At 37.9% G+C, this 26691-nt stretch overlaps 1 protein-coding gene and 1 long non-coding RNA gene across 7 annotated transcripts in view; one reads left to right on the top strand and one right to left on the bottom strand.

Annotated features, from left to right (window-relative positions):
- Positions 1 to 17436: 17436 nt before the first annotated feature.
- Positions 17437 to 17949, bottom strand: LOC122985433. Its single transcript, XR_006404116.1, has 2 exons — positions 17866 to 17949; positions 17437 to 17742 (listed from the first exon to the last, which is right to left on the bottom strand). It is a non-coding gene; the product is annotated as an uncharacterized LOC122985433 (long non-coding RNA).
- The window catches only part of LOC122985410 (C-myc promoter-binding protein-like), an 84097-nt gene continuing 75098 nt past the window's right edge, over positions 17693 to 26691 (top strand). For 4 of the 6 annotated variants that reach the window (XM_044356065.1, XM_044356049.1, XM_044356057.1 and 1 more), the window contains exon 1: positions 17693 to 17958. The gene's annotated coding sequence lies outside the window, so the exon portion shown is untranslated. Of the gene's footprint in view, positions 17959 to 20709; positions 20779 to 25563; positions 25717 to 26691 lie in introns of those variants that run through there. The other 2 variants (XM_044356032.1, XM_044356040.1) reach the window with 2 other exon arrangements.

Genomic DNA, 26691 nt, shown 5'->3' with positions numbered 1-26691 from the left:
GAAGGGAGGCCTGAAAGGTACAGCATGGTGGAGCTCATCACTGCCAGGTGAAAAGACACAATGGGGGATATTTATTAAGCTTCAGCACCGTTTTTCAGTCTAGTTTAAATGAGACCAGCAGCCACTTTTAAGCCCCTTTGACTGTGATATTGCTTTAAACATATTAAAATAATATAACAGGCCTAATTAGTACTGTGAGTATTACTGGCTGCTTCAAATTGAACTGGACTGGACTTTATGAAACTTTATGTTTCTTTTTATTTGCTGCAATATTCTAAACAGGAACTTCATAAAATACATGTTGTCATGTAAATATTTTGCAGCCCTCAGGACAACAGCTGAGACAAGATCATTAGACATTTAAAACTGGGAGAAAGCAAGGAAATAAATATTTCCATCCATCTATCTATTTCCTTTACCGCTTAGAGGGTTGCAGGGAAGCTGGAGCCAGTCTCAGCTGACATCGGGCGGTCGCCAGTCAATCACGGGGCTAACACACTGTATATAATAATAAATATTTCCTCATAGGATATTTTTGTGCTTAATTACTTTCCTACATCATTAGGACAAGCTGACAAGACTGAAGCACTGGACTCAAAAGTGTCTTCGGAGACACCTTTTGTCTCCAGACTCAACTGTCTGCAGGATCTGGGGTGGTTTGGATTCGGATCTGATCTCAAGCCACTATACTGGAAGAGATGGGACGTAAAATACACAAAGTGCATAACCTGTTTTTTAAATTTATTGATAATTGTGGTTTTTTTTTGGTGGGGGATTTTTTTTCTATCTAAGTTTTAACTTAGATAGAAAAAGTTTTAACTTAGATAGAAACTCTGCATGTGCTCGTTATTTTTATTCATGCATTTGTCCTTGAAATTGCACTACAGCCTCTGGTCTGATGTGTGTCTGTGTGTGTATGTGTGTGTGTGTGTGTGTCGGCTGAGAGGCAGTATGATCATGTGAATTACAGAGATGGTAAATTGAATCAGCAGGGAGTCTCTGGCTCCACTGGTCTCAGTTGTTTCCATTGATCTGTATCAGAAGACTCCTCTGACCAGCAGCAGTGCTGCACCTCTCACTTTAGATACCACAGGGTCTCATTACATCTCATTACATCTCGATTAAAGAAATATTCCACCTGTGCTTTGAGGCAGATGTCTAATAGCTCAGCAACATGAGCTATTAGACATTTGCCTCAAAGCACAGCGGATGTACAACTTAAATTTCCATCTGTGGAGTGTGTTTGCTCTGATTCTTTGCAGTTTTTATTCTTCATATAATGCACAGATGTTATTATTGCTACTTTAAAGGATAAGGCTGACAATTTTCTATGTTTCTTATTGTCAACAAATCTCATGTGCAGAGCCAAACCAACGAGATGATCCTGTTTGTGTATCCAAAGTCGAATATAGCTTGTTCCTCTGTGCTGTAGACCTTTGTCGTTGTTCAAAAACTATTAAAAACACATCAATTAGCCACACTGCTGCACTGGGTGACATGTTCCTTCATCATGAGGAGTTTGGTCGTGTTAGATTGTTTAGAAATGGCTCCAAAGACGAATAACAGCGATCATGTTTTCAGTCTCCGGAGAGTAGTTCTGTGTAAGGCAGACTCTATAGTTATTTATAACATACAATTTAGTATAAAGTCAAGAGGTTGTGATTGTAGCACAACAAGCTAGCAAAGCTCTGTAAATGAAACCGTGTTCCTGTGCATGTTCAGTGGCGTCTGCCTTACACAGAACTACTCCCCAGAGACTGAAAATGTTAGTTATTAATCCCACCTTGACAAGAAGTTAAAAATGTCTGAATCAATAAAAGGGTTTATTGATTTTCTTGCTCTTATCATTAGTTTATTCTGTTTCCTGTCCCTCCACATTATGTATATAATGATATTTTCTAAATGACAGTGTTATGTAATGTACTCCTTACTCTTGATATCTTGTTCTTATTTCTTGTGCTTTATTTTAGAGCTGCAACAATTAGTCAACACTGAATTTAACTATTAAATTAATTGGAAACTATTTTGAAAGTTTGTAATTTCTTAAGAAAGAAAGTCCAAATTCTCAAATGTGAATATTTTCTGGTTTCTTCTGAGCCAGTAAACTGAATATCTTATATATCAACATTTTTCCACCATTTTCTGAGCGTTTATGGACCAAACAACTTATCGATTAATCGAGAAAATAATCAACAGATGAATTGATAATGAAAATAGTTAGTTGCAGCCCTGACCATAATTCTATGAAATTAAATTAATCTGGATGTTAGGGAATCGTTTTACAGATGTATGGTAAATAATATGTGTGTACAGGAACAGGCTAAAACAAAACCGCCGGTATAATCGGATTAGTCGGCACAGATTCTACAGATATGTGGCTGTTTCAGAGTTTAATGAAGCTGATAGTAAACAGTCTCTTGTTTAGCTTCAGCAGACATGCACACAGACACAGTGCATGATACATTTATGACTAATAAAAGTATCAGGATGTTACCACACTCTGGAGAGTGTTTCAGTCTTATTAGAAGAACAAAATTGACAATCATCTCTCCTTTGTTGCAGTGACACAACACCAGCGGTCAGAGTACTTAATATTACTGTTGTTCTGTGGTTGCTGGTTCTTTAGTTTAAGTGTTATCATTTTGTTTATGCAACGTTTATTTCACTGCTATATGGATATTTTCCCTGTAGATTTCCTCTGATTTTATCTTCCTCTGTCTTTCCTTTTGCTCCATTCTTATTTTATTCCTTTCTTCATATCTTTCTTCTGTGTGTCCTTCCGTCTTTGCTTTTTCTTCATCTAATCTGAAAAACTTTACTCTTCTTCACAATGAACGCTTTTACTTTAGATTTTCCTTGCTAAACTCATCATTTCTTTCTTTTTATTTGCACATTGCAGTCGGCAAAAATGATACAAATGCAGCTGCAGAACTTCTTTACTTTTAAAGGTGCAGTGTGTAGAATTTGAACGGAAACGGACTTGGCAGAAATGGAGTATAATATTCATAAGTACGTTTTAATTAGTTCATAATCATCTGAAAATAAATTAGACTCATTATCCTTTTATATCTACACAGGGAGCAGGTCCCCTTCCACGGAGGCCCCCATGTTGCGTTGCCATGTTTCTACTAGAGGTGTGCCCGAATACAAATACATTATTCAGCAAAGCACAAATAATGGGTTTTTTACGAATATTTGTTTCATACAAATATTTTAAAACATATTTGTTAGTTAGAGGTCTGTCTGCAAGGAGGTGATGAGTAAAGTTTTAGCTCAGTTTATTTATGAACACTTATTGTAACACTTAGCGTAATAACACGAAAGCGTAATAAAAACAAAAACAGGATTTTTAAGCCTTTTTCCACTTTTATTCGAATACAAATACAAATAATTTTGCTGCCTCAACAAATACAGATACAAATACAAATACTGGACTCTCTGCACATCCACAGTTTCTACAGTAGCTGAGAACGGACAAGCCAAACACTGGCTCTAGAGAGGGCCTTTTGCATTTTTTGCAAGTTTCGTGGCCACCGTAGATTCTCCAACACACTTGGAAGGTGAAGGTGAGGGGAAGTGTATATCGATAGATGCCACTAAATCTTACAAACTTAACTTTAACATAGTAAAATTTAGTTTGCAAGACTGTTGGAATGAAGTACTTCCTCTGTGGTGCTGCTGATTTTACTTAAGTGAAGGATTTGAGTTCTTCTTCCTCATGTTAAGACACATATGCACATGGTTGTGTGTATCATACTATATGCACATTGCTTTGTAGCCATTAAGATGCAGACAGGCTTGGATATTCATCTGCTGCAGACATACGAGCCGCTATATCGACTTACCTCAGGGGAGATTTATTTATGTCTGCAGTCGCTCTGCTTCCCGCAAGCAAGGTGCATCCAGAGAGGTTTCTGCCCTCCGTCGCATTAGAAAGCGCGTAACCCAAGCCAGGCACACAATCAGACACATGGATATACTTACACAAGTGCATACAGTATATATACGTATGTATTTTCCTTGCAGTGGCAGACTGGTGCAGTGTGGTCATCATCCAAAATAGTGACTGTTTTACCGCTGCTGTCGACTGACTGTTTGTTAGTCCACTGCTTAAACAGGTGTATTATAACACTTCAGCTGGGATAGAAAAGATATTCTGTCCATCAAACTTATGATGTGCAGCCACAAAACTTCATTTTACAGTAAATTTTAGTGGAAATACAAAAGTTATCACTATGTTATCACATATCAGATATGTTTGGCTGAATTTGGGGGGAATGTGTGAACGTATAGAAGGTATGTGAAGGTGGAATCACAAAACATGACGTCTTGGATATCAATTATCTGCTCATTAAGGGTTTTAATTGGAAACATCAGGGTTCAAGTGGTTAAAATGTTGTTATGTCATGAGGAAAAATTCAAAAATTAAAATCAAAGTGTCGCCACGTTGTATGAGAGTTTTATATTTGATCATTTGTGAAAGAAAGACAAGACATATCCATCCCAATATGTCATTTTGCAGGTATTAACCTGCATGTATATCCTTCTGCTTTCTTATTTGCAAAGCAGATTTTGGAATATTTTGAAACCTGCATCCCTGTAATCAGAAGAATAATATGAAACTGTCAGCAGTAATTTGTATTGCATCACACGAGTGCTCGTGCGTCCAGTTCATCACAACTAGTGGTCAAAAACTCCACATGGTTCCTTTAACTCATAACTTAATATTCTAAAAAGTCCTTAAACTTAAACAAAATACACCGTTTGTGATTGCCGTCCAGAATTACATGAAGTATAAGAATCTCTGATCTGATTCTACAACTTGCAGGATGACATAGTTTGTCAGTGCCTCCAAAAATCACAGATGCAAAAGTAAAATTGTTTTCTGGACTTGCACAACTATGGTTAAAGTTTGGTAAAGTTAAGGTGCAAAAACTGCTACTACTACTGCTACTACTAGTAGGTTAGGGATCGTTAGGGACATTTTTTCCACCCCGACCTTCTCTGCTGTGGACTTTATGGCTCTACAACATGTTTTTCCTTTGCTCTTGACCATCAAGAGTCTTAAATTCTACAGCTGCTAAAAGGTTTTATCACTTGAATATAAATATATATCATTTTGAGGCATTTTCTAAAATGACTGATGCTGTCGTTCATGGGGAGATAACCTCCAACACACAGCTGATTGCAAGCATATTCTCAGTGACATTAGTTCCAGTTTCTACATATCCTTAAATAACAATGTTATATTATATGCTACGTTTCTTTCCCAACAATAAATGATGGTCTCACCTATTAAATTGCACTTTGGCCCCACTTTTGGTCCTAATTCTGTGTATTTACTGATGAAAAAAAAACATTTATTTTCATACAAATAAAGCAGAAATATCCTGTGAGATCAGTGTCAGAAAAACTGTCTCTTCACTCACAGATGGAAGCACAAAAGCACATCCTCAGTGCTGTAATTACACAGTTTGACGCTGTGATACGATAAACCGAGGCCGGAAACAGCAGCAGCAGCAGCATCTTTTTCCCTTTCATGGCTGTTTCGCTCGTCTTTTTGGGCGAGACAGCAGGATGTGAGTCGACACTGTTTGACACTCTATCAGCTCATCATGTAAAAAAAAAAAAAAACGCCCTGACAGGACATCACAGCGCACAGTGCATCTGAATCAATATTAAGAGGATGAAGAGGATGGGACTCCAGCAAGATAACATAATTACTTCTTATTACTGCCGCATGTCACTGAATCACAAGCACACGAGAAAGCAGAAATCTAGTTACACCTCGTTAGCATCACACTCCCTTCATATTAAACATACAGCCTCGCCTCAACTCTCACACGCTTTATTTTATTTACTGATAGTTAAGATGAATGCTTTTTAGTTTTTACATAACGTTAAGGTACAATAAAAGCAAAAATAAGAACTTTATAGAATGATTGTAACATACTGAACGCAAATAAGAGAAAGAGAACGAGGGCAGCGGTGGTAAATGTTTGTCCTTGAGCAATCTGCTGTGTTATATTCACCTTAGTACAAATGAATAAGATACCATGGAAACCTTACAACAATGTGACAGTGAGACTGAGAAATAAAAATAAAAAGATTCTGCATTTTAACTTCATTAAAAGTCTTAATTGCAACAGAAAAAATTGGTAAAAAATGTTAAAAAGTTTGTTAAAAACTGTTTTGTATTCTCCATCACTCTCTCTTTACAGGGAATCTCTTAACTATTAAAGACCCTGGAAGAATGAATGTTGTATTACTGTAAAGCATCACTAGATAAATACAGCAGAGGGTGAGATGAAGTCATTATTGGTCATGTGAAAACTGAAGCTCTTGAATCACAAAAGAAAACCTTTGCACCTTTAAGCCCAATATTTTAGCTGAGTCATGATCTGATGACTGATGAATGTGACGCTTCATGATACTTGCATGAATCATGATGTCATCCGATACCCGTTTTTTAAGGGTGGTAAATCACTGACATTTCTCAATACCTTCTGATATCTTCAGTAAAAACACTGCTATCGTGTGTCTGTGTATCATATGTTTCTGTGTGTGTGTGTGTGTGTGTGTGTGTGTGCGTAGACGGGTGAACGGTCCTCCTACACTTCCATGTACAGTAAATCCTTCCATCCTGACCTGTGCACTAAGGTTAGTGTTTGCAGTGTAATAATGTGACGCTGTATTGATCCTAAAAAGGAAGTTCCTTTTCCTCTCAGCCTCCGGGGGGAGGTCAGAGGTCAGAGTTCAAGGTCAGCTCCATCATATGGCCGGACATCCTCTTCCTGCAGCACCACAGCTCATGCTTACCTCATGTTAAGCCAGTCTTTGAATGCAATGAGTGAAATTGCAAATGTGCACTTTGAAGTGTGTGTTTCAGGATTTCGGCTACAGTCAGAGTTTGTGGGCAAAATTTATCCACATTTTTGTGGTGAAATCAGGCCGGATGGAAATAATTTGTGCAGGGTTTCAAACATAAGATTCTGCAGCTAACTTGGCGGTCAGCAGTCTGACAAAAGCATCCAACATGTTGACAAAGATCAACATTTTCATTGTAAGTAAGTAAGGAAGATTTGATAAGATTAAAAACAAATTTGGGCATCATTACAATGCCTTTGAGAATAAATAGGTTTGGAGATGATATTTGAAACACTCAATAGAGATTTCTGATCTGACCCCAGTAGGAGACTTATGCATGACCTGGGAGCCTGGAAAGCAAAGGTTTGGTCACTTTTAAAGGGGGCATATCATACTTTTTGTGATTTTCTGTTATTTTTCTATTGTTATGATGTCAGATGTCTATGTTAAACATAGTCAAAGTTCCAAACCTTCAGGTAAATGTATGTAAGAATGCTCCCTGCAAGTCAAAATCCAGGGCTTCAGCCTGCTCTGAATGCTATGTTTATAATGTTACGTCTACACGCTCTTCATGATGACGTCAGATTGTTCACACATTCCCGCAAACGAGTTGCTCACGTTGTCCACTCTCTGCAATAAATAAAAGGTTTATAACACACTATAATGTAGTTGTAAGCAGATATAAGGATACTTTATTTATGTTAATTAAGATACAGTATTTGTCAACAATTATAACGTCTCCTCTGAAGACATATCTTATATTATTACAACTGTGTTTTACTACTTTCCTATTCAGTATCTGTTTATACAGCAGCTTCCACTTATGGGTTCCCACAGCAGGAGTTATAGTTGTTGACAAATACATCAATAAACACTTATATTGGTTAAAAATTGAATTATAGTGCCTTATGAGCCATTTATTAACTGTTTATACTGCTTATAAATGCTAAATAGGGGACCTTAAAGTAAAATGGTACTATAAATGTACTATAAAATACTATAAAATAAACCCATCCCTGATAAAACTCACTTTCATAACCACTGCCAGTGTCAGCAGCCAATTTTGTGCAACATAAGCACACTTGACCAATAGAGATACTCGGTGTAATGGAGGCCTTCATGGAGGAGTGTTGGTCTAACCAGGTCTTTCATAATTATACTTCAGCCAACTACCATTAGAAGATACGAGCCAAAAGAGCAGCTGTGTGGTTTGCTGAGTTGTGTTGTAAACCGCAGGCTGAGTATTGATTAACTGTAGATCTAATTTTGCACTTTTGGGAGCTCTTACAACTGTAGCATGACATCATATCCTGCTATAAACATTCATGATAGAGAAGTGATTTCAGTCACACTAACATTTACATGACCTCTGCTCAAAAGCATGAAAGAGAAGCTCCGACAGTTTTCCCTCCATGTACGTTGTCAGACGCTGACGGACTGACCGTTAAAGAATCCCTGACAGCCTTTCTGTCTCTCTGCAGCTCACATCCTGCATGTCTCCTGACCTCTAATGCATGGAGGAGAGCGCAGGGGAGGGGATCGTTTGAAAAAAAAAAAGCTTGTATGTCTCTTGCTCGTCATGTAAACATTTGCAAACCCCACCGAAAATCAATAGCAGAGAGGAGAAATTCCAGTAATTCTGCATCTGTGCAAACGGCTTGTCTTACAGCGGATGACACAGACACATTATTATACAGAGCCATTAAACATGGTCAGGATGTACATGTACATTTTAATCAATCTGATACGGCCTAAATTTGCTGTTTGATTAAGTGAAATCATGTTTAAAAATCTCTTTAGTTTTGTATCAGTTGCACTCTTTTTTCTGTAAAGAATGAATGAAATGACTTTGTAATGTGAAAGTCTCTTGTACTGACAAGTCTACAGAGAATCATCGCCAATTCTGCACCTGAACAGCACTTTTAAGCCTCTTTTAGTTCATTGTTTAGGTTTTATGGCACATTTACTGTTTGGTTCAGTCTCAGTGCTCCAATAAACCTCATTTCCAGCAGCAGGCAAACCCGCTGTGCACCACCTGTCCACCACCAAACGACAAAGTTAGTGACTAGTGGAACATTTCGCAGCCGGATATTCATCTCAGGAGTTGGTGGAGACCAAACCAGAGCTAAAAGGAGAGTGAATATTGAATTTGAAATAGAAAATCACCACCCTTTTCCTTTAACCATACCAAAGTTGCCATTTGGAGATACTGTAGAAAGCAAGAACTTTTAAACAGAATCGTCCAATATCGATATTCTTGTCTGGCGATAGGATTATCCTTTTTCAGCCAGGAGAAATCAGTTGGTGTTAATAAGTTCAAACTTGTGAAGTTTAACATGTTTAATGAGGTGAGGTTTTATGTGTTTTTCCCCTTTTCCCAGGTGTCCCAAATCATTAACGACTGCAATAGTTTTCACAGAATAAAGTGAAAGAATGGTATGGCTAACAAGTCCAAGAGGGAATGATATATAGCACAACAAGTGTTCCCATGTGTTGCAGCTCTAATTATGTTACAAAATTAAAATTGCAAAGACTTAAAAGACTGAAAACATGGACCATGAAATCCTTTTATTGATTCAGACATTTTGACTTGTCAAAGCAGGAAAAGCACAGGTGGGATTAATAACTTTAGTGTTTTCAGTCTCTGGAGAGTAGTTCTGTGTAAGGCAGATGCCACTCAACATGGGTTCATTTACAGAACTTTGCTAGCTTGTTGCGCTACATATCACAACCTCTTGACTTTGTACTACATTGTATGTTGTAAATAATTGTAGAGTCTGACTTACACAGAACTACTCTCCGGAGAATGAAAACATGATTAGTTATTAGTCTTTGAAGCCATTTCTAAACAAACTAACACGACCAAACTCTTCACATGTCCCCCGGTGCAGCTCATTGATGTGTTTTTGGAAAAACAATGGAGGAACAACAGAGGAATCAGGACACACACAACACTTGTAAGTAGATCAATTCATTGTTGGTTTGGCTCTGCCAATGAGATTTGTTGACAATAAGAAAAATCTAGAAAATTATCAGCCTTATCCTTTGAGATTAAGCAAATATCATGGTTATGGCAAGAACTCGGGTTTTTAGTGGGATTGCATATAGTTGCCATCAGAATAATTTGTTAAGTAAGTTAGTAATAATAGATTTATTCATACAGCACTTTTCAATACAAAAGATACAAAGTGCTTTGCATGAAAAGCACCAAGCAAAGCATTAGCTACTGTCCAAAAATCTAATTATCAATCCAGAATACAAATGTTTAGTGAGAAAATAATGCAATAGAGCAAAGATGGAATTTCTCTCATTTGTTAGAGGGCATCAGGAAACTGTTTATTATCACTGTTTCCACTCTTGACTCACCCTCAGCTGTTTGCATCTGTCATCACAGCAGCAGCGACTTCACCATCTCTTCTGCTGCTGGAGCTCAGAGTGTGTTGAGCTCGGAGGCAATTGGGATGTTTCTGGTAGCAGCAGTTTATTCTTTGACGAAACCATGTGTCAACAAAGCTTTTATCTTTCCTCTCACGGTTCTGGTTACATTTAAAACAGTGTGGTTTCTCTGCTTTTTGGTGGCTTGATCAGCAAGAATCAATCATTTATTAAACTAAATGACCTGATCAAAAAATATATCAATAGATTACCCGAATGGATTCTAAAAAAAGCCTGTCCACTGGAAAAAAAAATTGTGTTGAAGTAATATAGTCCAATAACATTTACATATCATTATAGCTTGTAAAATATCAATGTTTATAGGGCAAATTTACCACATCCTAAAGATCATATCACATGTAATGATGCATATCACTGAGTCTGTTTTTAATTGTGTTGCAGTTTAACATTTGATCTGATGTTTCTTCACTAAATAAAGGGCTTATAGTTAAATGCACGTTTGTAAAGACTCCTTTGTTCACTATAATATAGTATATTGCAGTATTTAGGTGTTTTGAAAATGCATGCATGCTCTCCTTACATATCAAATGGTCCCGAAGCTCTGTCATTTATTAAACTAAATAACCTGACCATTTTTCACTATTTAAGGCTATCACCAAGATAAAAAAATATATCAAAACATCACCCGAATGTATTTGTGTGAAAGTAATGTAGTCTGTAATATCCAATAACACATACATATCATTATAGCTTGTAAAATATCAACGTTTATAAGGCAAATTTACCACATCCTAAAGATCATATCACATGTAATGATGCATATCACTGAGTCTGTTTTTAATTATGATGCAGTTTAACATTTGATCTGATGTTTTTTCACTAAATGAAGGGCTTATAGTTAAATGCACATTGGTAAGGACTTCTTTGTTCACTATAATATAGTATATTGTAGTGTGCAGGTTAATGAAAATGCATGCATGCTCTTTGTCTTGCATATCACATGGTCCCCCACCGTGAGGATGCACACCTGATGCTCTGTCGTGCCGGTAAACTCCCCCGCTGCTATCAGCACGTCTATGAGCGGAGGCTACAAGCTGTTAATCACCACTAAAACCATTACCTATACTGTATATGTTGGCAGCAGGTGGTTATCTCCCATCTGTAATCTGCAGGCCAGTAGTCATCAGCATGTTGAAGATATAAAGAGATAGTAAGCTAGAGATGATGATTACTGTCCCCAGGTGGTAGACGTTTCAACCTTTAAAAAATTACTTTTACAGGAATGTAAAGTGAGTAGGAATCAGCTATAATGTTGTTTGATCTGATGAATTTTGTTGCCATCTGCTCAGAAAAAGGCTGGAGGTGCAGAACAGGAAGCAGGAACATTTACTTCTATTCATAAACTTGTAAAAACTATTTTGTATATACTCCAAGAACAACATTTCCTCCTTAAAAGTTACTAAAAATGCATTACTGGTGTCAATACTGGATATATTTCAAGTGTTATTTCACATAAAGCCGTTCCACGTGTACCATAGTGCAGGAACTGTGTTTGTTAGCTGTGTCCAGTAGATGGCAGCAGTGAGACGTGACTGAACTCTGGCTGATGAATGACACCAAAAGGTTTTTATCCTCTTAAATGCTGACAGAGTTAGATATGTGATTAGCTCTGCCCATATGTTTATTCTTTAATATACTGTCATTCGTTAAATGGCTTTAAAGACTGTTGTGTCGTGTTTTAAAGCTGCAGCTTCACAAAAATGCTTTAAAATGCACATTTTTAACATTGTAATACCCACATTACAAATAATCTCATAGCATAATGCAGGATATTAAATAATCACAGGATGAAAGGAACTTTTGATTTGATGTTCACTAATTCCTAAAGTCTTAAGTCTTAAATGGCCCTTTTTCATCAAGGATAAAAAGGGGTAGAATAAAGAACTTTGAGGGATAAAACAAATGAATTTGATCCTTAAATGACCATTAAGTGAAACATTAAATGTTGTTTATGATCATCAGTCTGCTATTACATTAATGATTATGTCATAGGGATCCTAATTTAAGATTTATTAAAGGAACCTCTCTTCAATCTTGGAGATTAAAGGACATTTCAGGCGTTAATTTCTCAGATTTTCAACATGTTGTCGTTATAAATAATTCATAAAGATGATGATAATGAGCAGTTACTGACAGCACAGAGTTAAACTGTTGAAGATAAAAACTATAAAACATCACCAAAAATGGTGCTTGCACTCTTGGCTTATTAGAGTCTTGAAAGATATGCAATAAATATTCACATTTTGGTTTATTTTTGATAAAAAAAAATAACCACATATGGTCATGCACTGTAAATCTGAACATAATTCAAACAGGAAAAGTCAGGAAACAATCATCATGCAGCCTCAGTTGCACTAGAGCGAAGCAGCTGCTGTGAAGTCATTATGCTCGTGTGCAAAACAAAGCAAAACAACTTCAAATATGTAGTTCAGCTGGTGAGAGTCTGGAAAGAGGCATCGGTTGTTGTGTATAGAAAAACCCGCCTCCCAAAAAACAGCCTCCAACTAAACTTCACACATTGACTTTTTTTGGCCACTTAGCTGCTTTACCCCCTATTTATGCACTTACAACTTCTGAAAAACAAGGGGCAATCAAAAATTCATAAGAGCTGTTTTTGTGCATAGCTAACTTAGGAAAACAACAAACAAAACGCACATTTTAAAGGATTTATGACTCTGCATGACTGTGTGGGAATACTTTGCCAGCTCTCCACCTCCACTGACCGAGAGCAAACCTCACACCTACTCATAACCGAGCTGTTTCTACCAGTTTCATCATATATTCTACACTTCGACACAAAGTAAAAGTTGAAACTGGATTTGTTCATCCTGAAAAACGAGCTGCTAGGTAAAAACAACCTGTAAATGAGGTGTCAGTTACAATCGATGGAGTAATTCAGTACAGATCAAGATGGAAGCTGCTTATATTGTTCATTCATTCATCATGTTCTATTCTCATTTATTCTTTTGAACACATACAGGGGGAGTTAGAGCCAGTCCCAGCATGCAATGGGGGGGGGCAAGGAAGGAAAGAAAACACTTGTGCACTGCAGGGTGACCACATTGCATCTTCAAAACTCTTCAATCCACCTGCGCTGTGTGTCTTTGAAGTTTGAAAAAAAAGGCCAACAGAAGGACAAATGCCTGCAGAAAAGACCAGAATAAACTCAGTACTCTGTAAAGTGAGTAAACCACCCACAGCCTTCATGTTTATACTAAAGCCAATAATGATTGAAAATGTGTCTCTTAGTTTTTTTGCTCAGTTTTTGAAGAGAAAAAACAAATCATTAGCACAGATTTTGAATTTTGGGTGCAGCAGATCTTAAACACGGGTATTTTTACAACAGCACAGCGTTACAATCAGCTTCTTCCTTGTTTAGACATTTCTATTTGACTCATCTTCATGTGGGTAGTTCAGGTACTTTTTGAGTTTATTTGGGTTTTGCTCTTTCAGTTCACGTCCAAAAATGCACCTACTTACTGTTGTTACTGTATCTAGTTTGCATTAAGATTAGTCTCAAAGACTGAATAAATTAATATTTATGACCAATTCATGCTATATTGTCATATGAGTCACCTATTTGTCTGGACATTTAAAGCTTAAAACATTAGCATTTTTATATTTATATTTTTATATGAATGAATGACAACCCACAGAGAAATATCAGATTTCTTAGCAGGCAGCAAGAAACCTCTGTTAAACCCACTTCTATATTTTCCCAGCACCAAGTTAGCGATTAGCTGGTGAAGAAAACGGAGCATTTAGCAGTTTAGGAGCAAGATATTTCCCTCTATTTGACATCTTTTAACTCATCTTCATGTGGGTAGTTCAGGTGCTTTTTGAGTTTATTTGGGTTTTGATCTTTCAGTTCACGTCCAAACTACTTACTGTTGTTACTGTATCTAGTTTCATATTTAGATCAGTGTCTAAACGTTAGCACGTTAGCCATATCAAAGTGTTTCATCTACTAGAAATTGGACAAATAAGCCATTGCTACATTGTCATCTGGGTCACCTATTTGTCTGGACATTTAAAGCTAAAAACATTAGCATTTTTATATTTATATTTATATTTTTATATGAATGAATGACAACTTGCAGAGAAATATCATCAACCAGATTTTTCAGATTTCTTAGCTCTGTATAACCCACTATATGCTAAGTTAGCGGCTAGCTGGTGAGGAAAGGGGAGCATTTAGCAGCTTAGGAGCGAGATATTTCCCTCAGTAGTTGGTGGAGACCAAAACGGAGTTAAAAGAAGAACGAATTCTGTCCTAACATTCGTCAGATGGACACAAACAAGACTTTAAATTAATGCTCTGTCTCTGCTGGATTTGTAAAATGAGGGACTGTTCACTAACACATTCACCAATTTTTATGAGGTGATAATATATCAGACGCTTATGTTTTTCAGCTTCTTACAGCGTTTTCATCACCTTGAATCCTTTGAAAAGATGACATGACTCTGACAGTTTTCTACTTCAATTAGCTGAACTACAGAAGAATTATTTTTCATGTTCCCATATAGATTATTTGAGTACAGTCTCAAATTTTCAAAGACATCCTCTTTAATAACTTCCTCTTTTCCCCTCACTCACACCTGCACTCTGCCAGTAATATTATCATTACCACCATCAGGATTATTACACTTTCTGTTGCTCGTGATTTATGCCATTATGTTTTGTTCCATTTCTCTCTCTTTTGGTTCTGATGAGAGAAGTAAAAGCATTTTTATGTTTTTACTTCTCTGTAGAAATGAAAGGATTTTATTAAGTCCCATATGATTCTCAACCCAAGACGTGATTTCATGTCTTCTCTTTTCATCTTTCAAGTGTTTTTGATTTTTTTTTTATCCTTTGTGAAATGAGTTTAGCATCTTGGGGGAAAAGTAACGGGCACACAGTTTTTCATTTTCTTCAAAATATTTTATCTTATCTGAATCATTCAGTTTAATTAAATAATTTCAAGGATTAAAAAGTTAATTATTTATACAAATCAACATATAAATTATCATGATTTCACATTGTGAAGATTCTCAGACTGCCACAAATGTTTGTATTTTTTTGTCATTGCTGGAAAATTGATCAAATCTTTACTTGAAACTCATGTGAGCTGAACATTACAAGTCGCCCTAGAGATGTTCTTTATAATACTTTCTTTTACCAAGTTTCTGTTGATGCAAACACGTCTGGCAGCATGTTAACATGTTGTAACACAGGCCTCATATCTAACACATACAACAGTACATGCTAAAAACACTGGCGGCAAAGAACAAAAGAAGCACAGATAAATTTTCCCACCGTGGCACAGCTTCAAAAATGACATAGCTCATTTTTTTGAGTGGGATTTTTTGGATGAGATCCCATCTCATACTTTCATTTCTTGGAGATCAAATGCAATTTGCTCCTCACTAATGATCTCTATGACATCTATTAATAACCTAAAGTGTCAGGTAGACCAGTATCTCTTCCAACTTTCCCCTTTTCAGCCTCCATATGATTTATTCTCTTATGGAGGTCGATCTGGGTCACAATGTATGGATGCAATGTGTTAAAATGTTCTTGCAGCGTCACTTTTGAAATTTTTTGTGCATTGCAGAGCCCTTTGTACTTTTATTTTTGCTTGAAATAACTATACATCATCATCATATACCCATGCTCTTACCCATTGTGACTCAACTGTCAAGGAAATTGCACACAAACCTTCATTTAAAGTCATTACTGCACAGAAACTAACACATTCTTTTTAAAAACTCTCTATGAAAATGTGCATTATGAAACAAAATGCAGCCCTATAAAGCACACTGATGCTGGAGCAGCACCTACTTTATGATATCAGGGATCCAGGCTGATACTAAAAATGCTGAAAGCTCACATTCAGAGAGGAAACAGCAGCTTAGAGAGCTGAATGTGGAGGCAGTTGCCTGGTCTGCTTAAGGTGTGGTCAGACTGTTTGATTGCAGTGGATGCAAATTTTTCCTGGACTGCATCAAACAACAATCATGGTTAAACAATCATGTTTAAAGAAGCTTCATTATTCCTCTACAGAATGAAAATCAGTAGATTTTTTGGCCACTTGGGGACAGAAAAACTCCACAACAAGCTGAAAAACACAGATCTGTGATATATGATCATCTTATAAAGGTACCACAGCTAAAGAGAAGAAGAAATGCATCTTTTTCATTTGGATTCAGCCAAAAAAATATGTTTTTTTAGTCTGTTTTGTTTTACGATGCTGTTGGTACATGTGGTATTTGGTCCATTGTCCAGTCTGAGCCATTGATTTAAGTCGGTATACTGTAAGTGGAACATCCCATTTTGTGTGGGTTGAATTGTATGCGGAGTGGAAACCATGTCCAATCGGCTGCTGGCATTGTGTCGGTCAGATTTCACAGAGTATCCAACCACTTTGAATTAGTGTCAGTGTAAAAAATGCCACTTATGAGCTGACTTTTATTAAAAAAAGGACATTTTGAAAATACATTTGCTGTGATGAAAGACCAACTTTAACCATAAAATTCTAAATAATCATAAAAAACGGATGGTGTCATTGGTACATTTTTACATTTTCTGTCCCTTCGAAACTCACAAGACAATCGTTTGAAGAGAAAGTTCGTACAGAGGAGAAAAATTGGATTAATTGCAAATCATAAAGCATTTATTTGTGGATAAAAAAACAGCATGCAAGTCGAAAGCGTGTTCATCTTGTTGGTTTATAGTGAACTGTATTACAGAATGACTGTTTATCATAATCAGAGTGAGAAACAGGTTTGTTGAGTTGGTGTTTTGGTGCAAAACAATCAAAAAAACAGAAGGTAGAAGAAAACACAAGCACCTATTCTATCCAATGTAAGAAAAAATACAACAACCACAAAAGTCAGGTGATCATAAATAATATAAATAAAATGTTTACAATAAATGAATATGTAAAAATATTTTATATATAGTAAATATACGAGTGAAAAGAGCTGTTGATGCTTCAATATTAATAACCTAATGATGTCATACATAATAATATGAGTCATATCTTTTACTGCAATACTTTAACTACACTTTGCTGCTAATACTTTCTAATACTAGTACTTTCATGCAGGACTTTTACTTATAATGGAGTATTTTTCTTTTTTTTTACATTGCTGTATTGGTACTTTAATGAAGTAAAGGATCTTCCACTACTGAATATAATAATAGAGAGTAGTGTCAGCATCAGGTGGATTATAAAGGACCCATCCTGTTGGAAGAGGCTGGCTGTGATGTAAAACTGCCACACACACACACACACACACACATATACATATGTGTGTGTGTGTGTGTGTGTGTCTGCGGGGGACGGCGGACTCCCATCACAACCAAGATGGCGGCGGAGCGGACAGCCGGCTCGGCTCGATGACTGACAGAAGACGCCTCGCCTGGTTGAACAGCTAACGGTCACATTCAGAGAGAGCGAGAGAGAGACGGAGAGAGAGAAAAATAATAATAATAATAACAAGAAGAAATAAAAAACAACAGAATCGCACACAGACAGACTGACAGGGTCACCTCACCTCCTTCTGGGCGCTGTAATGCAACAACACCGGTAGTCGAAGTTGTGTGTGTGAGAGAGAGAGAGAGGACTAATTTACCGTTCACAACCGGGGGTAAGTACGAAATGATGAACCGTTACTAGTGACTGACCGCCTGGTCGGGGAGGGATTTACCGGCTAGAACAAGCCAGAAATCCCCGTGTGTGCTAGCTCTGTCACCGTTATGTGTGCTGTCGTGTTTGTTTACATTTGTTTTGTGGTAACAAATTATCGCTAATGACAATTCTGACCTCGTCGCATTTGTTTGTTGTTAACATTCCTGCAGCTAAGTATGTGCTACAGGTTGTTTGCAATCAACGCTAATTTGTGTATATTTTGCCACCTGTCCTGTGTGTAAATGTGTCACTAGTCACACCACATTAAAGCCTCTCGGGTCACCCGGTGATATATACATGTCTGTTTTATCCACTAGCTCTAAACTAGTCATTTAAGAGCTATAAATAACTCAAAACACTACCCTTCTCTCCGTATACAACCCCTTGCTTGCCTGAGGATATTTTAGGTTTGTTCAGTTAACCTTTCAGCAATGACACAATACATGTCTTTGTTTTGTGACTGTAAGGCTGTCAGTGCTTTTCATGGGTTTTTTTTTTTTTTTTTTTTTTTTTAAAGCTGTCTGGTGGTGATGGTGGTGGTGGTGGTGATGGTGGTGGTGGTGTAGCAGCTCAGGGCAGATAGTTCGTCACTAGGGGAGAGGGGGGGGTGGGGGGGAAAGATGTTGAGTGTGTGCTAATCCAGCCTTGCATAAATGATATCCAAATTTGAAGGAATCTGTTCATGATATTGTCATGCATCACTGCAGATATGTCTGAGAAATACTGCCAGTGCAAGGCTGAATAAGCTGAGCTGCAGGGGGGAGTTAAGGGATTGATACAGACAGTGCTTATCTGTTTTCTTATCAATATTCCTGCTTAATTTTAATGGGGTTATGTTTATAATTATGTGCAAAAGTGCTTAAAGGATAAAGGCTGGTGGTTTTTCTATGTTTTTTCTTATTGTCAACTAATCTCATGTGCAGAGCTAAACCAACAATGAATTGATCTACTTGTAAGTATTGTTTGTGTATCCAAAGCCTGATATATCTTATTCCTCTGTGCTGTAATCCTCAGTTGTTGTCCAAAAACTAACGTCAGTGAACCACACAGCTGCACTGGGTGACATGTTCCTTTTGTTACAAAGAGTTTGGCTACATTAGTTTGTGTAGAAATGGCTCCAAAGATCAATAACAAACATGTTTTCAGTCTCCTGAGAGTAGTTCTGTGTAAGGCAGAAATCTCAAATGTACAGCGTAGTACGAAGTCAAGAAGTTGTGGCGCAACAAGCTAGCGAAGCTCTGTAAACAGAACCACATTCCCACACACGCTCAGTAGTGTCTGTCTTACATAGAACTACTCTCCAGAGACTGAAAACATGATCGCTGTTAAAAGTCTTTGAAGCTGTTTCTAAACAAACTAACGTGCCTGTAATCTTCATGGAGCATGTCACCGAGTGCAGCTGTTTGGCTCATTGATGTGTTTTTAATAGTTTCTGGACAACAACAGAGGTCCACAACACAGAGGAATAAGATATATCAGGCTGTGGATACACACGCAATACTTAGTAGTAAGAAAGCAGGATCAAGTCATTGTTGGAGATTTGTTGATCATAAGAAGAACATAGAAATTCGCCAGCCATTTCCTTTAATGAGCTTTTAGATTATTTATTTTTAGTAAGGTTATAATGGAATAGGCTACTGTTGATTCACCAGGAGGAAGCGAGAATAATCTAGACTCGTCTATCTTACACGTGGTTGATACAGGAAAAACAACAATCCTTCCTCCCCTGCAGACGGAGGCTCATGTGTTGAGAGCAGTGACTCAATAAATGTGTGCAGGGAGTTAGCTGCTTCAAAAGCAGGTATCACATCAGATGTAATAACGCGTGACGCTAGCTAAAGCCAACATTTGTGTTTAAACATTTTAAGGCTGACTCGTTGCCTTATTCAGGGCACGTTCGCTAAACTCGACCCCGGCTGAGTGAACTAACTACCAATGAAGCAGCAGAAAATCCAAAACACTGCCTATATATGTGGCATATTGTTCCAGTCGGTCAGCAGAGTCATCTCTGTTACACTCAAAAAGCTTTATCTGTGTGTTTTGTTTTGCTTTGGTACAGTTAGCTCACTCTGTAGAGCATGTCTGCTACACAGTCCCCAGAATGTAAACACACCCACGAATATAATTGCACACCACTAATGAGTGCATCATCACTAGAGGACAGCTACATGTAGGAAAAAGAGTTCATCTAACAGTAGGTGAAGTGAAAATACCTCATACGTCAAAGTAATTAATGACTTTCCTATAAAGAGAGCAGCTACAGACTGCTGCAGGAGCTCATCAGTATGCCGGTTCTGACCAATCAGGAGCCGGTACCAATTCAGTACACATTCATAGAGGGTGTGAACATACCAGCAGTCAAGCCATGGCTGCAGTGGGGAGATTTACTTTCCAAAAATTCCCCTCATATCATTTAGTGGTGTCGCACAGGACAGGCAAGTCTGGTCAAATCACACATGTGACAGAAATACTTTCAAGCCTGTCATTTGAAAAACCGCAGCTCTACATACCAGAAAGGTAACCTGCACTGTAACTTCAAACATCCTCTGCCTGCTCTGTTGCTTTTTTTTTTTCTTTTTTCATTCAAGTATTTCACATATCATGGAGTTTCTCATGTCCAGAGACCTGAGATGTGTTGTTGTTGTGTACATGATGGACGGTATGTTTGTGTTTTGTCTTATTGCCTTGTCTGTTCTTGTTCGGAGGGCAGATGAGCCGCTGTGTTGGAATGCCAGAGAGGAAAAAGAGTCGAAACGAAGGCACTGTCGTCTCGCTAAATGTGAGCCAGGCTTTTGGGGAGGGTGGGGGGTGGGAGGGGGGGCTAGGGTTGGGATGTGTAGTCTTGTGCAGGTCCAAGAAGAGGATTTACGGCAGGGAGTAAAAGATGAAAGCACTAGACAGCTCGGTGGTGGCTGCTTAGCTGATTGAAGACTTCAGGTACACTCAGTAACCCTGGTTCCTCTTATCCCGACACCAGCCTCAGGGTTAATGCTTACAGTCCGCATATAACCGAGACCGAGTGTCCCCCCTTTCAATGGCAGTGATGGTTTTAATACCTGAGGCATAAGGTGCATGGTATTCCCATCATCTTGTGTTTAGTGAGTCCCGCTTCATAGAGCCGTCACCCTTCTCATGCTTGAGGAATGTTCATGTATTTCTGCAGAACATTCACTTAAACTTCTTTAATGTTTCATTGTTTCCTTCCAAAGTATTTCTCTGGTTTTTGGAGCTAACTAGGGATGATCCTGGAGATTCACTGGGCACTTCCAACTCTCAGTTAAGCTAGTCTGGTGTTCGCAGAACATAAAGGAAAAAAACACTGCTTAGTTCATCTCTTTTTTTGTAATGAAGCTGTAGTAAAGATGTGAAGACACTGATTTTTTTCCCCTTTTTTTTTTTTTTTTTGCTCTCACTAGCAGTGATGCAGGTTGAAGTGTTTTGATGTGGAGGCTGCAGGCTACAGCAGCTTACAGCCTATTCCAGCTGTCATAAAGATTAGGTTACACTATAGCCAAGCTAATGATAAGGAATGTTATCACCTCATTTAAATTCTTTTTGTACCTCCGTCTCTATCTATCTCTGTGTACCTCCATTCCTCCAAGGACATGGAACAACAATTTTTACACTGATGCTTTATTCGTGTCTGCAGGTTATTAATGATTCCTTATATTTGAACATAATACTTTTCAACAACAATGTGCGCTGATTTATACAAAGGAGGGGAGTAATAGAGATGATGACAGCACAGAAAAACAACACAGCAGCAAGAGGATGTAGCTGCTGGAAATGAGTGACAGCGACGCTCTTTGGCATCTATTTCCTGCTCTCGTGAGTGATCAGATTGGTCCGTGTGTGTTTCTCTGATTTCTGTACGGTTGTTGAAAGATGCTCTATCCGTTTGAGTCCGATGGACTAATACCATTCTTTGTTTTACATCAGTGAAACATTTTTTGTTAAACTTCAATAGCTGGAGACTCTTGGACACGATGTAACATTAATTACATCGAGTCAATATACAAACAAGATATGCCCAGTACATCATCAGTACATGCTTTTATGTTGCTCTTTTTTTTCCTTTAGGGATATGAATAATAAACAACTTGGGTGTTGTTTTTCTTGTCTTTAGTTGAGATTTGTTCACATAGAAATATTTATACTGAAATGTTCGAGCCCACTTGAATCACATATTTGGATCCAGCTGACAGTTGCTTTTTTAAAGCCTTTTGGGTATATCACCGCTCAGATACTTTGGTTTCAGTACAAACACTAAAAGAAAAAAAAAAAAAAAAAAACAACAAAAACTTTCTGTACTTAGTATGAGTTTAAATAATCTTTTCCATGAAAACCTTCTTCTCTGTTTTACAAGTCAAACTTCTCAAATGCTTCATTGTTTGATGTTTTTTGTACACTGTGTACAGGAAACCTTGCTTAAATTAAAGTATAAATTACCAGAATTATGATACATGTCGCTACAGGCATGACTATAATGATACTAGGAGTACTGAGGCTTGATACCTAGTTCTCCTTCACTGCAGATTAAGCCATAAATTTAATATTTTAGTAGCAAGATTTGTTGGATACAGATCTGATTATGTATGGCGGCTGGAAAAGGAGAACAAAGTAAGAATTTCACTGTACAGAGCAACCGACTGTTCTCTGCGCATATGTCAATAAAGATTTAATGTTTCAGTGATGCGAAGAATTCTTCGATAAAAGCAGGACTTTGTGTCAGACTGAAGGTTACAGCACAGCGTCGTCTCTGTTTTTTATGCAAAACGCGGCTAAAAGAAGAAGAAGAAGAAGAAGAAGACGCTGTACTACTAGAAAAAGAAAAAGCTGATATAGATTTGCATGCAGAACAACGGAGAACGGGATTACATGTTCCCAGGGAAGACTATCCACAAACACTAATTAGCTGTAAGCTCAGAGTATTGCCTCCAGAGAGAAAGAAAGGCAGGATGTCTCCACAGTTGGTGGGTGGCATCTGGTGTTCGAAAAAAAAAAGACAAATTTGGGCGTTGGGGAACTGATGTCATCATCTAAAGTGAGATTCATAGCACCTAGCAAAGTCATCTGTCAGAAGACAAAAACACATTTTGGGTTGTGTTGTTAGTGCTGCAGGGGAATAATGCAGTAGTATGCAATATGTATGAATAGAGAAAATAAAGTTTAGGGGGTAGTGGAGTAGGTTTTGACCCTTTGGACAGTCGGACAGGCTGCTATTGGTACCATTGTTTCGGTTTCAGAGGAGAATACTTCAGCAATGAAATTGGCACTATGGGTAAATAGTGCATGACTCAACAAGTGCATAATTTGATTAAAATTGCAGGAAAACTACATAGAGGACAGTCTAGCAATTTACAGTAAAACAAACAAACAAAAACACATGTTATTAATATTTAATTGGAGGTTTGGTAGCTTGGAGGTGCTTTTTTTTTGCTAACACATCAGCTAAAATTTGACTTATAAACCCACAGCAACACCGGCACTAGACTGTCAAATGGAAGTCAGATACATTCAGGTTTGGCTCAACAATCTATGAAATAAATAAGAACCAAAACAAACCTAAAAGGAGATTGAATATTGGACATACGGTAGGTTTGTCAGGTGGTCAAAAACAAGGACCGAGTCCGCTGATGTGTAAATAGGCAACTGTTGCCATAATAATTTTATTAGGTTATAATTTGTAAGTGTTTACACTGTGTTGTTCTGCTGCCCAAAAACAGACATGAAAAAAAGAAGTAAACTAACTAAACAACTAAATCAGGTTTTTGAGTGATATGGATGTAACTTCAATCATGTGCGGTGAAATATAAAAGCATTATTTCAAGGATAAATTAGACTAAAGTCTGATTTTCCGCTCTGTTCCACTTTGAGGAAACTTTAAGTACATCAGATTTAACTTAAACCCTGTTGTATATAGGCTTGCCACAGCCGAGGCTTCACTTGTAAAGGCTGTAATTGTCTGATTCTCACATCTCTCTGTTGCTGCTGCTGTGTGGTCTACCAGGTTCACAAGGGTAAAGGATAATTCCCCACCGTCTCTCCTTTCTTCTCATCGCTCAGACGGAAATTGGCTCTTTAAGACGTCACTAAATCAAAACTGCCAGACTTCAAAGTTAACAAGCTATACAGATAAAAAAAAAAGAGGTCACACAGGAAAACAAATGTGTGTTTTGGTACAAATCACTTTGTCTGACTTGAAGGCACAACAAGCAGCCTTAAGAACATTTTTCTGCCAACGAGGGAATTAAAAGATCAGACTGGAAAGAGAAGGCAGGTCGGTTAGATCGGGTTTCCTGGAGACATGGTATTAATTCCCACAGGGCTCTGTGTTAGCACTTCTCTGCGCTAATGCACAGAGCCAGGACGGTAACATCTTATGTACTGTTGAAGACCAGGAATTATGATCCCGGTATTAACCTGGATATGTGTTTACTGAAATATGACTTCGTAACATTTTTCCACCGTGTAGCTGTTTCCTCCAATTACTTTTCTGGTGGCTCACACTTGTCAGCATAAATATCACCGAGACGGAGGGCTAAATCTGTGAATGAAAGGTATGCAGGAGGTTAAACAAATGACTTAGTCTAGCCTTTATGCTAACATGAGACTGCAGAGGAGCGTTCAGCAGCAACATCAAGTGCAGAAAAAAAGATGTAATGTTAGCACAAACAAATAGTCCTAGAACAACGCTCCTGTACCTCAAACCACCAAAACAACTGGATCAGACCACCATATCGATCTATATCAGCCTTAAAAACCCAGTATTGGTCGGGCTATGCTTTATATTTGTCACCCTGAGTCGTGTTGTTTGCAAGCAGCAGCTACAATGGCTTGAGGCTGAAGCCAATACGGATGTACCTTAAAGTATAATACCACTGACAGCTGCTACATGCTCCCATTCAAAAAGCATCATCTTCTCTCTAGAAATACTAAGTCAGCCATTTTTTCCAAGGAGTCATTCTGGCCTCAATCGCTAAATTCAAGCCCTCTAATACGTGTGCAGGTGGTCATTTTGGGAATTATTGCTCCGCTAATAAGATTTGAAGACTTATAGTAGCTTTGATGTCTGCTGTGTGGGCGTTGATTGACAGTCCGTTGGCCCGCTGCTCTCCTTGGCTCCGGGACTTGAACTGAGTTGGACTGTTGCCCAGAGCCGCAACTAATGATTATTGTGATTATTGATTAATCTTCTGGTCATTTTTTTTTGTCAAATAAACGTCAAAAACAGTGAAAAATGTCCATCACAATTTGCTAGAGCCCAACGTCAATACAAAACTTAAAGATATTTAATTTACTATCATGTAAGACAAAAGAAAGAAACCATCAGATATTTGGCATTTTTGACCTAAACAATGAATCACTTATCAAAATTGTTGCTGTCAGTCAACTAATTGATTAACCATTGCTTCTCTACTATTGTCGAAACATTTCTGTAAGTTTATTGTTACTTGATTACGATACCTGCCGTGTTAGTACAGTTTAGCTAAAGTAGCTAACATGTGCGCTGTTTCCCGGTAAGCTAGCAGCGTTAGCTTGGGTCAGAGGTAGCGAGGCGTTTCTTCCAGAGCATGAAAGTTAACATCCCTCACTCCTTATTGGCCCCAAACGGCAAAGACGGTGCCAACAATCAGCAGCACCTCTGGGCTTCAAACCGGCTCCGAGGCAAACCGATAACTACGTCTCCTCGAGACGGAGGCGTCAAACGTTGGCGGTGAATATTTCCCCTTAGACTTCACCCACCTCCTCTTCCTCTTTTTTTTTTTTTTATTTTTGGTTTGTTTATTTTTCTCGCTGTAATCAGAGTGATGTTAATAGGATCACTTCTGGCAGGTGAAGTCTGTCACCGCTCCGTCTCGTGCTGCTGCGTAACCATCCATCATGGTTTGTGCTTAATTATCCATAACAAACACATCACAGTCTCCCACTCGCGCCAAGAGAGGAAAAAAAAAGCTTAAACTTGAGTTGAATTTCAAAACATCTTTTGATATTTCAGTCAAGAACTTATACAAAGTTATTCAAAGCACTTTGTATGCTCACTAATGCTTTTCTACTGAAGCACCTTACAGCGTTATTAGCATATTCATGTTTGGTATAGGTTAATCCCAGTAGGTTATTTCTATGGTCTTCCCATTGATCCTGCTTTCTGCGTGGTTAAAATCATTGTGATCTGTTACATTAGTGAGTGTTAACGGATGAAACCCTGGCGTTTGACCCTGAGCGTCCTCCTCCTGCTTTGACAAGTGCTAAACTTTGAAGCTTTAATTTGAAATCATAAATTATTCCAGAGTCAGAAATAAGTGAGTCTCTAGAGTGGAAATAGAGAGAGAAAATATATATATATATAATGCTTCTGTGGTGTAAGATATTTGTTTCCCGAAGGCATTTTCTTAACTTTATGAAGCAGGAAACATAGTCAGTGTCAACACCCCCCCTTGAGATGTTGTTGATAATTAGTACTATCTCCAAATTCTGAAGTAAACCCTTCATCTCGCAGCATTAGTTCTCCCGTAACTTTTATGTTATATAACACCAAACATGCCTACGTTTATCCGAGCCGAGGTAAACAATCTCAGGATCTTGAAATGAATCTCTTGTAAATATAAACTGCTTACCGTAAGTCTGCTGACACCCTGCAAACAGAAAGAAAAACAGCTTCTTCTTCTTTCATTGCATCATGCAGGTTGCC

Source organism: Thunnus albacares, chromosome 1 (genome assembly GCF_914725855.1).
Source record: "Thunnus albacares chromosome 1, fThuAlb1.1, whole genome shotgun sequence".
In the NCBI taxonomy this organism is placed as follows: Eukaryota; Metazoa; Chordata; class Actinopteri; order Scombriformes; family Scombridae; genus Thunnus; species Thunnus albacares.
This window is presented reverse-complemented; position numbering and strand designations above follow the sequence as displayed.